The 14,036-nt window shown below is 51.0% G+C and overlaps 1 pseudogene; it reads left to right on the forward strand.

The window, feature by feature from the left end:
* The first annotated feature begins 770 nt into the window (after positions 1–770).
* LOC118147468 (histone-lysine N-methyltransferase 2D-like) lies at positions 771–8,219 on the forward strand (annotated as a pseudogene).
* The last annotated feature ends 5,817 nt before the right edge of the window (positions 8,220–14,036 follow it).

Genomic DNA, 14,036 nt, shown 5'->3' on the forward strand with positions numbered 1-14,036 from the left:
CAGAATGTTCTTGTGGCTTACTGCCAAAGGCAACACAACAGACACGATAGGAAATGCAATAATCCAAGTTAATGACTTGTTAATAAGCATGATCTAGGAGAAGAAACATTAAGTGTAGAAAAGAGGCTAAAATGAAGTATTTTATTATTTCAATCACAAATGCAATAGAACTTTAGCAGATTTTCCCTGATGTAATCAGGACACTGGCATGCTGCCATCACTGAGTGTACTGATTACAGGCATGGAAATTTTTTGTTGTTTGAAAAAGTGCTATTACTTTTTAAATGACTGAGAAAAAATATGTTATTCCTCCCAATTTCTTAGATAATTAGCACTTGACTATAATCAGTGGGGCCTAAATGCTTTTTTATAGCTGGAGGAATTCCTATTATTGTCTAACATGGCGTCTGGTACATAATAGGGAAAAAAGAAAGTTTTGACTAAAAGAAAGAATGAGATAACCTTTAAAAAACAGGTTTCTTTAAAAAAGTGAAGATAAAAAGAATTTGAAAAAAGCAAAGCTGTAATTTTTGGCTTATAGACTTCAAAGTCTTTAGGATATAGAAATAATAATAGAATGTTTTCTCCAAAAATATAATTCTTTAACCACAAAACTAAAACATTACTGTTAAACAATGTTTTTGAATAACATTTTGTGGTAGATTAAAGGTAGCTACAAATTCTTTCCTACTGAGAGATAGGGTCTAATTCCCCTTCCCCTGGGGTTTTGATTGACTTGTGTCATCCAAAGAAGATGGCAGAAGTAGAGAATGAGCATTGGGGTGGCACCTGGTGTGAACAGGCAACAAGTGTCTCTGCTAGCTCAGAGGCTCTCTGGGGGACCTGGCAGTGATCTGGAGAACAATGTGGCAGCTGGGAGTGTCCAGGAGCATAGTGCTGGTGATCCCTTGTAGCCTCGTCCCAACTTGCCTACTTTTACTCAGGGAGTTATCAATGAAGCTGACCAGTGGCAGTATGAGGAGTGGCTGTTCCATACCCAGCAGCTCTTACAGATGCAGTTGCAGGTGCTAGAGGAGCAGATTGGTGTACGCCACAAGAAGGCTCTGTGTGCCAAGCAGCGTACTGCCAAAAAAGCTGGCTGTGAGTTCCCAGAAGCTGATGCTGAGAAGCTCAAGCTGGTTACAGAGCAGCAGAGCAAGATCCAGAAACAGCTGGATCAAGTCTGGAAATAGCAGAAGGAACACACTAATCTCATTGCAGAATATCAGAACAAGCAGCAGCAACAGCAACAACACTCAGCTGTGCTGGCTCTCAGCCCTTCCCAGAGTTCCTGGCTACTCACCAAGCTCCCTGGTCAGCTGCTCCCTGGCCATGGGCTGCAGCCACCACCGGGGCCTCCAGGTGGGCAAGCTGGAGGTCTCCACCTGCCCCCTGGGGTTATGGCACTATCTGGACGGCCTGGTGGCCCCTTCCTTTACACAGCTTTGGTCCAACAGCAGCAACAGCAACATTCTGGATTCCTGGTTGGCCCCTCAGGAGGCTTCTTCCCTGGCAACCTTGCTCTTTGAGGCCTCGGACCTGATTCAAGGTTTTTACAGGAAAGGCAGCTGCAGCTGCAGCAACAATGCATGCAGCTGGCCCAGAAACTGCAGCAGCAGCAGCAGCAGCAGCAGCAGCAGCAGCAGCAGCAGCAGCAGCAGAAACAGCAGAAACAGCAACAGCAGCAGCAGCACCCCCTAAGACAGGTGGCAATCCAGCAGCAACAGTGGCAGGGTCCTGGAGTACAGACAAACCAGGCGCTGGGTCCCAAGCCCCAGGGGCTTCTGCCTCCCAGCAGCCACCAAGGTCTCCTGGTCCAGTAGCTGTCCCCTCAACCATCCCAGGGGCCCCAGGGTGTGCTAGGCCCTGCCCAAGTGGCTGTGTTGCAGCAGCAGCACCCTGGAGCTTTGGCCCCCCAGGGCCCTCATAGACAGGTGCTTATGACCCAGTCCCGTGTGCTCAGTTCCCCCCAGCTGACACAGCAGGGTCAGGGGCTTATGGGACACAGGCTGGTCACAGCCCAGCAGCAACAACAACAGCACCAACAGCAAGGGTTCATGGCAGGACTGTCCCATCTTCAGCAGGGTCTAATGTCACACAGTGGGCAGCCCAAACTGAGCACTCAGCCCATGGGCTCTTTTTTTTTCTTTTTTTGAGACAGAGTTTCGCTCTTGTTACTCAGGCTGGAGTGCAATGATGGGATCTTGGCTCACCGCAACCTCCGCCTCCTGGATTCAACCTGCCTTAGCCTCCTGAGTAGCTGGGACTATAGGCATGTGCCACCATGTCCAGCTAATTTTTGTATTTTTAGTAGAGACAGGGTTTCACCATGTTGACCAGGATGGTCTCAATCTCTTGACCTCGTGATCCACCTGCCTCAGCCTCCCAAAGTGCTGGGATTACAGGCGTGAGCCACCATGCCCGGTCCAGTCCATGGGCTCTTTACAGCAGCTTCAACAGCAGCAGCAGCTACAACAGCAATAGCTACAGCAGAAGCAGCAGCAGCAGCAGATGGGCCTTTTAAACCAGAGTTGAACTTTACTGTCTCTTCAGCAACAACAGCAGCAGCAGGTGGCATTTGGCCCTGGCATGCCAGTAAACCCTCTTCAACACTTTTTGAGCCCTGGAGCCCTGGGCCCAACCCTCCTCTTGATGGGCAAGGAATAAAACACTGTAGAGACTGCTGTTTCTTCAGAAGTCACTGAGGGGCCCTCTACACATCAGTGAGGGCAGTTAGCAGTAGGAACTACCCCTGAGTCAATGGCCACTGAACCAGGAGAGGTAAAGCCCTCACTCTCCAGGGACTCACAACTCCTCCTTGTCCAACCCCAGGCCAAGCCTCAGCCCAACTCTTTGCAGCTGCAGCCACCACTGAGGCTTCCAGGACAACAGCAGCAGCAAGTTAACCTGTTTCACACAGCAGGTGGAGGAAGCCATGGGCAGCTGGGCAGTGGATCATCTTCTGAGCCCTCATCTATGCCCCACCTGCTGGCTTGGCCTTCTGTTTCCTTAGGGGAGCAGCCTGGGTCCATGACTCAGAACCTTCTGGGCCCCCAACAGCCCATGCTAGAGCGGCCCATGCAAAATAATACAGGGCCACAACCTCCCAAACCAGGACCTGTCCTCCAGACTGGGCAGGGTCTGCCTGGGGTTGGAGTCATACCTACAGTGGGTCAGCTTCGAGCACAGCTCCAAGGAGTCCTGGCCAAAAACCCACAGCTGTGGCACTTAAGTCCTCAGCAGCAGCAGCAGCTACAGGCACTCCTCATGCAGCGGCAGCTGCAGCAGAGTCAGGCAGTATGCCAGACCCCACCCTACCAGGAGCCTGGGACCCAGGCCTCTCCCCTCCAGGGCCTCCTGGGCTGCCAACCCCAACCTGGGGGCTTCCCTGGATCCCAGACAGGCCCCTCCAGGAGCTGGGGGCAGGGCCTCGACCTCAGGACCCACCCCAGCTCCCTGCCCCACCAGGAGCCTTATCTACAGGACCAGGCCTTGTCCCTGTCCACCCCACACCTCCACCATCCAGCCCTCAAGAGCCAAAGAGACCTTCACAATTACCTTCCCCCAGCTCCCAGCTCCCAGCTCCCAGCTTCCCACTAAGGCCCAGCTCCCTCACACTCATCCTGGGACCCCCAAACCCCAGGGGTCAACCTTGGAGCTGCCTCCTGGGAGGGTCTCACCTGCTGCTGCCCAGCCTGCAGATACCTTGTTTGGCAAGGGTCTTGGACCTTGGGATCCCCCAGACAACCTAGCAGAAGCCCAGAAGCCAGAACAGAGCAGCCTGGTACTGGGGCATCTGGACCAGGTGAATGGACAAGTAGTGCCTGAGGCACCCCAACTCAGGATCAAGCAAGAGCCTTGGGAAGAGTCATGTGCCTTGGGAACCCAGTCAGTGAAGAGGGAGGCCAATGGGGAGCCCATAGGGGCACCAGGTACCAGCAACCACCTCCTGCTGGCAGGCCCTCACTCAGAAGCTGGGCATCTGCTCTTGCAGAAGCTACTCCAAGCAAAGAATGTGCAACTCAGCACTGGGCGGGGGTCTGAGAGGCTGAGAGCTGAGATCAACTACAGGGTACCCCCAGCAACAAGGAGGATGCAGCAGCAAGGAAGCCTTTAACACTGAAGCCCATGTGGGTACAGAAGGCAAGCAACAGGTTGGTGAGCTCCTGAAAGAAGCTACGGGAGGACGGGGACAGGGCCAGCAAGGCCTTGCTGAAACAGGAGCTGTCCCTGCTGCCCCTAATGGAGCCTGCCATCACTGCCAATTTTAGCCTCTCTGCTCCCTCTGGCAGTGGCTGTCCAGTCAATGGGCAGAGCCAGCTGAAGGGGGCCTTCGGAATGGCCCTGACTACTATTCCCAGCTACTTACCAAGAATAACCTGAGTAATCCGCAGACACCACCCTCGTCGCTGCCCCCCATCCTACCCCCATCAGTGCAGCAGAAGATGGCGAATGGCATCACTCCATCTGAAGAGCTGGGGGAGCACCCCAAGGATGCTACCTCTGCCCGGGATACTGAAGGGGCACTGAGGGATGCTATAGAGGTGAAGAGTCTAGACCTACTGGCCATCTTGCCTACACCCCCTCACAATCAGACTGAGGATGTCAGGATGGAGAGTGATGAGGATAGCGATTCTCCTGACAGCACTGTGCCAGCTTCATCCCCTGAGAGCATTCTGGGGGAGGAGGCCCCTCATTTCCCTCATCTGGGCTCAGGCTGGTGGGAGCAAGAGGGTGGGAGCAAGAGGACTGGGCTCTCTCCCCTGTCATCCCCCTCATTCCTCGGGCCAGCATCCCAGTCTTCCCAGATACCAAACCTTAAGGGGCTCTCGACATGGAGGTTCCTGGAAAGCTGCCTGCCACGACTTGGGAAAAGGGCAAAGGAAGTGAGGTGTCAGTCATGCTCACAGTCTCTGCTGCTGCAGCCAAGAACCGGAATGGTGTGATGGTGGCAGTGGCAGAGCTGCTAAGCATGAAGATCCCTAATTCCTATGAGGTGCTGTTCCCAGAGAGCCCCGCCCGGGCAGGTGCTGAGCCTAAGAAGGGGGAAGCTGAGGATCCTGGTGGGAAGGAAAAGGGTCTGGGAGGCAAGAGCCCAGACACTGGCCCTGATTGGCTGAAGCTGTTTGATGCAGAGTTGCCTGGCTATAGCCTCAAGAGCCAACTAAACATCTTGAGCCTTTTCAAACAGGAGAGTCCTGCCCCAGAGCCACCCACCCAGCACAGCTATACCTACAATGTCTCCAATCTGGATGTGCAACAGCTCTCAGCCCCACCAGGCTGGCCTCGAACTTTGACCTCAAGCAATCCTGCTGCCTCTGCCTCCCAAAGTACTGGGATTACAGGCATGAGCCACCACACCCTGCCAAATGAAAGTTTTAACCAGAGTAGTGTGAAGTAATGTGAGCAAGAACTCTTCTGATCATGGTATATGATCATATTTGGAATTTCCTGGTAGCAATGTAGAACCACACAACTTCCACCCAGGTCTGTCTTTAGGCCACCATCCCTGCATTCCTAGAGCCCCCCCTCCTTTTTTGAGACAAGGTCTCAAGGCTGGGTGGTGTGCAGTGGAGTGATCTCAGTTTACCAAAGCCTCAGCTTCCCAGGTTCAAGCGATTCTTTCACCTCAGCCTCCAAGTAGCTGAGACTACAGGCACATGCCACCACACCCAACTAATTTTTCTGTATTTTTTGTAGAGACGGCATTTCCCCATGTTGGCCAGGCTGGTCTTGAACTCCTGACCTCAAGTGATCCACCCTCCTTGGCCTCCCAAAGTGCTGGGATTACAGGTGTGAGCCACCTAACCTGGCCAAGATTTTTTTTAACTTAAAAAATTTTAGTTTTAGAGCTGAGGCCTCACTATGTCTCCCAGGCTGACCTCTAACTTCGACCTCAAGCAATCCTGCTGTTTCAGCCTCCCAAAGTGCTGGGATTACAGGCATGAACCATCATGCTGGCCCCTAGAATCTTTCTGCATTCACCTTGTCTTGGCCTTCAACACCCCTGCAATCTGTGAGAATAAGCAAAGTAAATACAGTGACCACGTGTATGTCCCTCCTGAAGCCCAGCTATGGCTGAACAGAGAGCATCTGGCACCCATCATGTTATGGAGTCATGGTCTCCAAAACCCCAGGAGGAAAGAGGCCTTACAATTTGCCCATTGTGGAGAAGAAACTGGCCAGTCCTTTAAGAGCCTGATGTCTCTCTTACCAGCAACAGGAGTTACAAGCCATGAATACTAGTTGCTGTGGGAGAAATAAAGGCATTTTCACAGATAGCAAGGGAAAAAAATAGCTCCTTTCTAAAAGAACATTGCCTGTCAGGCACGGTGGCTCATGCCTGTAATCCCAGCACTTTGGGAGGCCAAAGTAGGCAGATCACTTGAGCTCAGGAGTTCAAGACCAGCCGGGCAATACGGTGAAATCCTGTCTTTACAGAAAAATAGAAAAATTAGCTGGGCATAGGGGCACACATCTGTGGTCCCAACTACTGGGGAGACTGAGGCAGGAGGATGGCTTGAGCCCAGGAGGCAGAAGTTGCAGTGGGTGTAGATCAGGCCACTGCACTCCAACCTGGGCAACAAAGCAAGACTCTGTGTCAAAAGAAATGATAATAACAATAAGTTAAATAAGATAAAGAAACATTATCTTATTGCAATTCCAAGTTTGCTAAGTAACTAGCCTCAGTCTAAACACTGGGGAAAGCACAACTCTGAAATAATAGGCCTTTTAGATATGAAGTATGAAAAACATCCTATGCTTATTTAATCTGTATTTTGGCTGGGCATGGTGGCTCATGCCCATAATCCCAGCACTTTGGGAGGTCGAGGCGGGTGGATCGCTGGAAGCCAGGAGTTCGAGATAGAGATCATGGCAAAAGCCCATCTCTAATAAAAATATAAAATTTAGCTGGGCATGGTGGCACACATGTGTAATCCCAGCTACTCAGGAGGTAGAGGCAGGAGAATCACTTGAACCCAGGAGGCAGAGATTGCAGTGAGCCAAGATCGTGCCATTGCACTCCAGCCTGGGTGACAGAGCAAGACTCTGTCTCAAAAAAAAAACCCAAAATTCCAGAAATGGAACTCTAAAAAAAAGAAAAAGAAAGTTGATACATGAACCCATCTACTTGGCTTCAGTGCAAGAGATGGTCACGAACCATGATGACCCAGTGCCCTGAATGTGTCTGGAGTCCAGGTGAGTGAGCTGGAGATGTCCAGAATCTTCTTGGCAGCACCATTCTGGTGGCCACCAGGGAACGCCAAGGGCCTGCCAGGTTCCAGCCACAGGGCCCCAGGACCATGCCACAGGGTATGTCCTAGAGTTCCTGGTGGCTTCCAGCTGGACCTCTCCACACAGGGGCAGTGGTGGAGGTGGCGCTAGATCTCTGCAGAGCACACAAAAGGGGAGAAATGGGGCAGGGCTGCACAGGTCCCAGTCTGAACTGGGCATACCCTGCCCTGAGAGCCCTGTAGCCACAGGCTGGCCCCCACTGCTGGAGAGGGACTTAGAGGAAAGTGCAGGACTCCCACACAGTGCAGGACTTGTGAGAGAAACAGTAAAGTCCAGCATTTCCAGACTTGATTCCTCCAGGATTTCCAGTCATGTTGCCATTGACTGGGAAGGGGAATGGGGCAGGAAAATTAGGGCTTACTTTTGGGGAAACTGAGGCTCAGAAAAGTTAAGCCCAGAAGCACAGAGCAAGGGTGTGAAACCATTTGTCTCATAACCCCCAGGTAACAGCACCTGCCCCAACTCCACATAAGGTTGTAAAGTGTTGGTGATGCTAAATATTTTCATAAATGACTTCATTTAGTCTCATCAACAAGGGGCATTTTGATCCCATTTAGGGGAAATAAAGGGAGGCCCTAAAGACCTTGCTGAGGCAGTAGATGGAGGAGGTGGCAGGTGTTAGTGCACTCTGAGTCCAGGCCCATATTAGGCTCACAGAGCCACCTCGACACCTTCCTGCCCCAGGCCAGGCTTCTCTGAGCCACCCTCTGCTCCCTTCCTTCCTCCTTCCAGGAGCCAGGGCACTTGGGGGGCTTCCTGCCTGCCAGAAAGGAGCCTCAGGGCCTTGATTTCATCCATTCCTGCCTCTGAGCCTTGCTCTAACCCAGCTGGCCGCAGCCCCACCCAGCCCAGGTGCCAATGGCCCTGCTCGGTCCCCTTACAAAGGCCTGTGCAAGAGGCTGGGGAAATTGCCATCTGCCTGAGGACAGTGGGAAACAGGCACCATTGACAGCCTGTCCACACCTGGGACACCCTGCTGCATCCTGGTTCTCAATCGGGAACCAGAAGGCAGCACAGTCCCCACAGGGCTGGCATGAGCAGCTTATTGTGGCTTGTTCCAGGGGTGGTGCCAGGCAGTTCCATCCTGCGGTGGCCAGGCCAAGTCCATCTCTCATGCCCATGCCCAACCTTTCAGCAAAGCCAAGCAGCTCCAGCTGCACAAAACCCACACGGCACCTGTCCCCTTTCCCCTGACCGTGGCCACCACCCTGGGTCCATCTGCCCCTGTCTCCATCTGGACCATCACTCCTATCCACAGGCTCCCTGCTCCTCTCCACACCACCCTCTCAATCTGTTCCGCAGCCACAGGAGTGCTGTAAACTTTTGCATCACTCCTCTGCCCAGAATCCTCCCAGGGTGCCATGCTGCCCCAAGTAAAGGGGCTGCCCTGAGTAAAGTCCTCCCCAGGGCCCATCAGGCCCTGCATGACCTGCCCCACTCTGCTTTGACTCCATGGCCTCCCACGGGCTTCTTGCTCCCCCAGCCTGGCCCCTGCTTCTTATTCTGCTTCCACGACAGGGCCTTTGCTCGGCTGTCCCTCCCGTGGATCACTCCCTTCCCTCCTTCCAGTATTTGCTCAAATCTTGCCTTCCTGGCCAGGCTTCCCCTGACCACTGCTTTTAATACTTTAACCACCTTGCCTTTTCTTGAACTCCCGGTATTTTTTTTTGAGACAGGATCTAGCTCTGTTGCCCAGGCTGGAGTGCAGTGGCATGATCATGGCTCACTGTAACCTTGAACTCCTAGGCTCAAGTGATGCCTCCTGCTTCAGCCTCTCAAGTAACTGGGACTACAGGTGCATACCTGGCTGAGTTTTATAATTTTTTGTAGAGATGGGGTCTCACTATGTTGCCCAGTCTCAAACTCTTGGCCTCAAGAGATTCTCCCACCTCAGTCTCCCAAAGTTCTGGGATTGCAGGCATGAGCCATCACAACTGGCTACCACTCTGCTTTTTTTTATCCCCTTCACCTGCTCTGATTTTCTTGGAAACCTTCCATAGACTTCCCAGCTCCCTCTCTGTATCCCACTCATCCAGCCACTGGCCATGGCCACCTTTCCTGTCACTGCATTTTGTTGACTCTGTGCAGGCTCCAGGAGGGCTGGTCAGCTCAGCCTCTCTGCTGAAGTCCTGTGTTAGTTTTCCATTGCTGTTGTAACAAATTACCACAAACTTGGTTGCTTCAAACACAGACATTTATTGTCTTGCTGCTCTGGAGGCCATAATCTAAAATCAGTTTCACTGGGCTGGAGTCAAGGAAGAGGCAGGACTGCCTTCCTCCTGAAGGATCTAAGAGGGGAGCCATTTATCAACTCTCCTGGCTTTTGGGGGCTGCCAGCATTCCTTAGCTTGCAGCTGCATCACTCCGATCTCTGCTTCTGGAGTGATTTTGCCTTTTCCTCTTCTGTGCACAACCTTCTTCTGCCTCTCATTTATAAGGACACTTGTGACAGCATATATGGCTCACCTGGGTAATCCAGGATAATCTCATCTCAAAATCATTAACTTGGCCAGACATGGGGGCTCATGGCTGTAATCCCAGCACTTTGGGGAGGCCAAGGCTAGTGGGTCACCTCAGGTCAGGAGTTTGAGACCAGCCTGGGCAACACGGCAAAACCTTCTCTCCACTAAAATACAAAAATTAGCTGGGTGTGGTGGCTTGTGCCTGTAATCCCAGCTACTTGGGAGGCTGAGGCATGAGAATTGCTGGAACCTGGGAGGCAGAGGTTGCAGTGAGCTGAGATCATGCCACTGCACTCCAGCCTGGGTGACAACAAGACTCCATCTCAAAAAAAAATATATATCATCAACTTAATCACATCTCCAAAGACCCTTCTTTTCTATAACATTCAGCATCTGATAAGGGCCCCACTTCCTCATAGATGGGGGCTTCTCCCTATGTTCTTACATGGTAGAAGAGGCAAGGGCTCCCTCTATGGCCTCTTTTTTATTTTTTCAGACAGTCTTGATCTGTCACCAGGCTGGAGGGCAGTGATATGATCTCAGCTCAATGCAACCTCTGCCTCCTGGGTTCAGGCAATTCTCCTGCCTCAGCCTCCTGAGTAGCTGGGATTACAGGTGCATACCACCACACCTGGTTAATTTTTCTATTTTTAGTAGACAGAGGATTTCACTATGTTGGCCAGGCTGGTCTTGAACTCCTGACCTTGTGATCTGTCCACCTCGCCCTCCCAAAGTGCTGGGATTACAAGCATGAAAGACTGTGCCCCACTGAGGCCTCTTTTATGAGGGCACTAATGTGGCCTTTGCCTTCATGAGCTAATCACCTCCCAAAGGCCCCTAATACCATCACCTTGGGGGTTGGGATTTCCATATATGATTTTTTTTTGAGACAGTGTCTCTCTCTGTTGCCCAGGCTAGAGTCACGGCTCACTGCAACCTCAACCTCCCAGGCTCAAGCAATCTTCCCACCACAGCCTTCCCAGATAGCTGGGACTTCAGGTGTGTCCCACCATGCCTAGCAGATATTTTGTAGAGATGGGCATCTTACTATATTAGCCAGGCTAATCTTGAATTCCCAGGCTCAGGTGATCCTCCTGCCTTGGCCTCCCAAAATGCTGGGATTACAGGCATCAGCCACTGCTCGTGGACTCAGTATATGAATTTAGAAGGGGATACAAACATTCAGACTGTAGAAGGCCTGAATATATTTGGGGGCTGTTATTCGGCCTGCTGATAATCAGGTCGTGACTGATGGGTGGTTCCAGGAGAACAGAGCCTTAGGGAAGGGCACCTGCAGCCAGTGCTCTAATTGGCAGGGCTTAAGAACATTATCAACCCTGCTGCCATGGTTAAGGGGGCACCTGCAGTTCACAGTCTGCAGAGGCAAAATGGTGACTTACATTGTCACCTTTGGTCATTTGTCATTTACAGGGTCAGGTCCATTCTGCACTGGTCTCCCTGTAGAGCAAGGACTGTGGCTGTTGTCAATCCAGGCTGCCCTCTTCCTTGTTCTTATTCTTATTGAGTCTCCCTGAAGCTCCTCTTAAACACTCTTTTTTTTTTTGAGACAGGGTCTCACTCTGTCACCCAGGCTGGAGTACAATGGCATGATTATGGCTCACTGCAGCCTCGACTTCCTGGACACAAGCAATCCTGCCTCAGCCTCATGAGTAGCTGGGACCACAGGTGCGTGCCACCACCCCTGGGTAGGATCCCCCTCACCAATTTTTTTTAGATGGAATCTCTGTCTGCACTCTGTATCTGTCTGCACTCTGTCTCCCAGGCTGGAGTGCAGTGGCACAATCTTGACTCACTGCAACCTCCACCCCCATAGGTTCAAGTGATTCTCGCAGCCTCCTAAGCAGTTGGGATTACATGTACATGCCACCATGTCTGGCTAATTTTTTGTATTTTTAGTAAAGACAGGATTTTATCATGTTTTTCAGGTTGGTCTTGAACTCCTGACCTCAAGCAATCTGCCCACCTGCTGTGATTACAGACATGAGCCACCATGCCCAGTCAGTTTTTATAAAATTATTATTATTATTATTATTATTATTATTATTATGTTATAGAGACGAGGTCTTTCTATTTTGGCCAGCCTGGTCTTGAACTCCTGGCCTCAAGCCATCCTCCCACCTCAGCCTCCCAAAGTGCTGGGATTACAGGCATGAGCCACCACACCTGGCCAACAAGCAGAATCTTAAGTACAGAGCAAAGTCTACTGGTAGCTCACCAGCCAGACGGTGGAGGGCTACTGGGGAGTCCACCCCAGTGGGGACTCACTGTAGCAGACCAGTATGTGGGAAAACCATGGACATGACCCCCAGATCTAAGAATGATGGACAATGGGGAAGATGTCCTACCCACTCGACCCTTTCTCCACTAAGGACCCAAGAGGGTAGAGGGCTAACCCAGCCCCTGGGGTTCATCCTGATTCAGCCAATAAGTCTAATCTCCTGTGGTGTGGTTGGTTCAGAAGTGGGCACTGAACCTAGTTTTGGCCAATGGGATGCAAGTAGAGGGGGATGTTCTGAAAAAGTGTAGGAATAAAGAGAATCACAGATCTAAGGTTTGTAGTAAGAGTTTGTGGTTTCCCAGAATCACATGGAAAAGGAATGAGGGAGGACACCTACAAATTGGGTGATGACTATACCCCATGCCTTCAGAAGCGTGGACTAAAACCCACAAAAGAAGGAAGTAAAAGATCACATAATGCATTTCCTTTAGAAATGTAAGTCATGGGGCAAGCTGACCACAGTGAAATCTCACACCGGGAAATAGTGTGGGCTGCTAACTTGACAATGGAGTGGGGTCCCTCAGGCTGGAGTGCAATGGCACAATCTCACTCACTGCAACCTCTGCCTCCTGGGTTCAAGCCATTCTCTCGCCTCAGCCTCCTGAGTAGCTGGGATGACAAGTGTGTACCACCATGCCTGGCTAATTTTTATATTTTTAGTAGAGACGGGTTTTCCCCATGTTGACCAGGCTGGTCTCGAACTCCTGACCTCAAGTGATCCACCTGCCTTGGTCTCCCAAAGTGCTGAGATTACAGGCATAAGCCACCATGCCAGAGCTCAATTTTTAGTTTTTTTGAGGAACCTCCAAACTGTTCTCCATCGTGGTTGTACTAATTTACATTCCCACCAACATTGTACAAGGGTTCCCTTTCCTTCACATTGTCTCTGGCATTTGTTACTGCCTGCCTTTTGGGTATAAGCCACTTTAATTGGGGTGAGATGATATATCTCATTGTAGTTTTGATTTGCATGTGTCTGATGATCAGTGATGTTGAGCACCTTTTTATAGGCCAACAGGTGTATATTTTGAGCTGTCTATGTGTTTCCTGGGTTTACTTCTCCAACTCAGACTGGAAGCAGAGAGGCAGCGTGGAGAGCAGACAAGAGGCAGGGCTGTTCCCAGACGGCCCGGGTTCAAATCCAGGCTCCATCTGGAGGCACTCTGAGGGGGACTCTGGGCATGCCACTCAGTCTCTCTGACCTCAGTTTCCCCCTGTATAAAATGTGGACGATAATGCTACCTACCTCATGGGGTTGTGGAGAGGATCAATTGAGCTAGTATGGGGTATTTCATTGATCCACAGAATTGGGATGGGTGTTAAAATAGATGATCTGTTGTGGTTTAATCAACAGTCATGTTTCTTGCTTGCTTTTTTTTCTTTGAGATGGAGTCTTCTGTCACTCAGGCTGGAGTGCAGTGGCATGATCTTGGCTCACTGCATCCTCCACCTCCTGGGTTCAAGTGATTCTCCTGCCTCAGCCTCCCAAGTAGCTGAGATTACAGGCATGCATCATCATGCCCAGCTAATTTTTGTCTTTTTAGTAGAGATGGGGTTTCACCATGTTGGCCAGGCTGGGTTTGAACTCCAGACCACAGGTGATCCGCCTGCCTCGGCCTCTGAAAGTACTGGGATTACAAGTGTGAGTCACTGCACCTGGCCACCTTTTTTCTTCTTCTTTATAAGATGGCTCTTATACAGAGCACCTTAGAGTTGGTAGAATAGGGCACATGGGAAGGCTAAGAGCAGTGCTTAGAAACACAGAAAGTGGCACCTGATCATTGATCAGTATCATCACTGTTAGTTCCTCTCAAACACCCCACAGCTCCCTCTGGTCTCTCAATGGAATCCCCCAGGAAGACAGCTTCTCTCTTTCTCTCATTCTGTCTTTCTCTCTCCCTTGCCTCTGCTGAACTCAAACCAGAAAACATGTTGCAGTGAGGTTGGCAGACTCCCACTAACAACTTTATCTTCAGGAT

This window comes from Callithrix jacchus, chromosome 14 (genome assembly GCF_049354715.1).
Source record: "Callithrix jacchus isolate 240 chromosome 14, calJac240_pri, whole genome shotgun sequence".
Lineage (NCBI taxonomy): Eukaryota > Metazoa > Chordata > Mammalia > Primates > Cebidae > Callithrix > Callithrix jacchus.